The sequence below is a fragment of the Bison bison genome, unplaced genomic scaffold, assembly GCF_000754665.1.
Source record: "Bison bison bison isolate TAMUID 2011002044 unplaced genomic scaffold, Bison_UMD1.0 scf7180017864527, whole genome shotgun sequence".
NCBI lineage: Eukaryota > Metazoa > Chordata > Mammalia > Artiodactyla > Bovidae > Bison > Bison bison.
In genome coordinates this window covers 11,628,454-11,632,440 of record NW_011495078.1, presented here as the reverse complement: position 1 = coordinate 11,632,440, position 3,987 = coordinate 11,628,454, and the positions used below count along the sequence as shown (strand labels likewise).

General features: G+C 38.5%; 1 protein-coding gene across 13 annotated transcripts in view; it reads right to left on the bottom strand.

Annotated features, from left to right (window-relative positions):
* Positions 1-3,987, bottom strand: part of DOCK9 (dedicator of cytokinesis 9) — a 254,190-nt gene that overhangs the window by 147,883 nt on the left and 102,320 nt on the right. The gene's annotated exons all lie outside the window — the stretch shown is intronic.

The window sequence follows — 3,987 nt, the reverse complement described above, 5'->3', positions numbered from 1 at the left end:
TAGGTTGGTCATAGCTTTCCTTCCAAGGAGTAAGCGTCTTTTAATTTCATGGCTGCAATCACCATCTGCAGTGATTTTTGGAGCCTCAAAAAATAAAGTCTGACATTATTTCCCCATCTATCTCCCATGAAGTGATAGGACCAGATGCCATGATCTTAGTTTTCTGAATGTTGAGCTTTAAGCCAACTTTTCACTCTCCTCTTTCACTTTCATCAAGAGGCTTTTTAGTTCCTCTTCACTTTCTGCCATAAGGGTGGTGTCATCTGCATATCTGAGGTTATTGATATTTCTCCCAGCAATCTTGATTCCAGCTTGTGCTTCTTCCAGCCCAGCATTTCTCATGACGTACGCTGCATAGAAGTTAAATAAGCAGGGTGACAATATACAGCCTTGACGTACTCTTTCCTATTTGGAACCAGGCTGTTGTTCCATGTCCAGTTCTAACTGTTGCTTCCTGACCTGCATACAAATTTCTTAAGAGTCAGGTCAGGTGGTCTGGTATTCCCATCTCTTTCAGAATTCTCCACAGTTTACTGTGATCCACACAGTCAAAGGCTTTGGCATAGTCAATAAAGCAGAAAGAGATGTTTTTCTGGAACTCTCTTGCTTTTTCCATGATCCAGTGGATGTTGGCAATTTGATCTCTGGTTCCTCTGCCTTTTCTAAAACCAGCTTGAACATCTGGAAGTTCACGGTTCATGTATTGCTGAAGCCTGGCTTGGACAATTTTGAGCATTACTTTACTAGTGTGTGAGATGAGTGCAATTGTGAGGTAGTTTGAGCATTCTTTGGCATTGCCTTTCTTTGGGATTGGAATGAAAACTGACCTTTTCCAGTCCTGTGGCCACTGCTGAGTTTTCCAAATGTGCTGGCATATTGAGTGCAGCACTTTCACAGCATCATCTTTCAGGATTTGAAATAGCTCAACTGGAATTCCATCACCTCCACTAGCTTTGTTTGTAGTGATGCTTTCTAAGGCCCACTTGACTTCACATTCCAGGATGTCTGGCTAGAGCCCCTTATAATGCTGTACTTTTTAGATTTCGACCATGACTCGAAGTAAGAAATACATTTACATCACAACCACACACACACACACTCTCTCTCTCTCCATATATACGTGTTTATATGCATGATATATAGTATCTTAAATAATATCTATCATTATTAAGGGCAGGACACTTTAGTATTCTCTATGCAATTCTATCTACTTTTTTATTCTGGGTCACATACTGTTGAGCTTAAGAAGCCTGACACAAAGAGTATGTATGTATGCTTCCATTTTTAGGAAGTTCTAGAAGAGTTAGAACTAATCTGTGGTGATAGAGGTCAAAACAGTAAGGGTATCAGCTGAGACGGAGGATACAAGACAGTCTGCTGAGGTGCTGGAAATGTTCTATATGTTGACATGGGTACGGGTTCTGTGGGTGTGCCGACGTGAAATCCAGAAAGCTATACAATTAGTGCCCGGGCACGTCACTCTATGTAAGTCCAACTTCAGTTAAAAAAAAAAAAAAAGAATAAAACATTAAAACAAAAAATAAATGAGAAATGGAGGTTAAAACCAATTTAATTACCTTTTACCAATTAAAACAGCTTCCGCTAACTTGGTCGTTACTCACTGTTTGAAAACAGCTTCAAATGTATCTTATAAATATACTCTTTAAAGAATAAATGTATGTGATCTATGTCTCCTTTAAGTCTGACAACCAAGGAATTCTAAATCATGCTGTCCAGGTAGCAGTAGTCAATAAGAGAGGAAAGGAAGGCACAGCTCTTACATGTCTTCACAGGAAAAATACAGACTTCTACTTAATACTAATCTCAAAGAAAAGCTATGACAAACCTAGTCAGCATATTAAAAAGCAGAGACATTATTTTGCCAACAGAGGTCCATAAAGGCAAAGCTATGGTTTTTCCGTCGTCATGGATGGACGTGAGAGTTGTACCATAAAGAAAGCTGAGCACCAAAGAATTGATGCTTTTGAACTGTGGTGTTGGAGAAGACTCTTGACAGTCCTTTGGACTGCAAGGAGGTCAAACCAGTTCATCCTAAAGGAAATCAGTCCTGAATATTCACTGGAAGGACTGATGCTGAAGCTGGAGCTCCAATACTTTAGCCCCGTGATATTAAGAGATGAGTCATTAGAAAAGACCCTGATGCTGGGAAAGATTGAGGGAAAGAGGAGAAGGGGGCGACAGAAGATGAGATGGTTGGATGGCATCACTGACTCAATGGACAAGAGTTTGAGCAAGCTCTGGGAGATAGTGAAGCACAGGGAAGCCTGGCATGCTGCAATCCATGGGGTAGCAAAGAGTTGGACACAACTGAGTGACTGAACAACAAAAACAAAGCTCAAATAATATGAGTCTTCTCTTAGGTATCCACTGTGTTCACCCAGTAAATGGACAAAGTTACTTTTTTGAATTATAGACTGAACTGCATATATTATCTGTTTCAACAAACATTTTGCTTTGAGAAATCACAAACCCCAAAATATCCGGAAACAAAAAAGCAAATCTCAATGTAAATACGGTACACAGAAGTTCATAACATAAACAAACACATGAGCCCAAACTCTTCCAGCCCAGAAGGTTACAATGGTGGCACTAAAATTAGCTGTAATAGGCAGGTGCTAAAAAGACACTGTGGTAACAGTCAGGTTCCAAAGAAAAACAATATTCTCAAGTCCCAGCCAGGGAGGTAAGTTTTGTATTTTAGAACAGCTATGTTGTCTTAAAGTGAAGGTCAATGTTGAATGCCAGTCTATTTATAATGGTATATAGATAAACCATGTTGTCTATTACAGTGTTTAAGATGTGGGTGTGTAGGGTCTCTATTTCACTGTGTTCTCACACACACAAAAAGAGAGAGACAGAATAAAAAGGGAATAACAGAGGAAGAATATAAAGGGCCAAGGAAGACAAAGATATTTCTCTCATTTAAAAAGAATCATTCAGAGATGCACACAAGGAGACAAGTACAAGGATATTCATTGTAGCATTGTTTGTAATAGAAAAAAATTGAAAATAAGAGAACTGCTAAAATAAAATGCTTACACAATGCAATAAAGGGTATGAATTCGATCTACACACCAACTTGGATGGATCTCAAAAATGAGGCTGAATTAAAAATAAAAGCAAGTACAGAAGACTACGTAATCATTTATATAACATTTTAAACATGCAAAACACAGCTGTATATTATTATGATAGATATACTGGTAAAGATAAGAAAAACAAAAGGAAGTATCCCCAGAAGATCCATAACAGTGGTTGTCTCTAGATGAGGCCGTAAGGGAAGAAGGGAATGGAGTAAGGATGATACTTAAAAAAAGGATTTCAACTATAAAGGATACTTTATTTCTTTAAAAGATATTGAAACTGAAAGAACAATACAGTAACAAGTGTGGAATCTGGGTGGTGGGAATGTGGATGTTTTGATCTTCTCTGTGCTTTTCAGTAATTTCTGAGCTTCTCAAAATTATATAAAAAAACAGGTATAACTATTTTTTTCTTCCATTCAGAGTGACCCAGGAACAATTCATATAACTCAGGCAACCCTTTTTGGTTCAGTAACAAGATTACTAGTAATACAGATCCATCCTTTTTGGAATTGTCTCTATTAACTTAAATAAGGGAGCATATGTGTGAACACAGTAAGTAACATGTTACCATGGAAACATTTACCTGTGCATCTTGGTTATTTCTTCAATATGTGTAATGTGGTATGAAATATTATGGAGGAAAAACAAAGAATAACAAAAAGAGAATATGTCACAAGGCACTTTCTGGAAAACAAACTGAAACCTGACTCAGGTCAGTGATGGTATTCTACCTCACCAAAGACTGTGGTCAAAAATTAGCAGTAACTGCACCATGAGTTTCAGAGAAGGCAATGGCACCCCACTCCAGTACTCTTGCCTGGAAAATCCCATGGACGGAGGAGCCTGGTAGGCTGCAGTCCATGGGGTCGCGAAGAGTCAG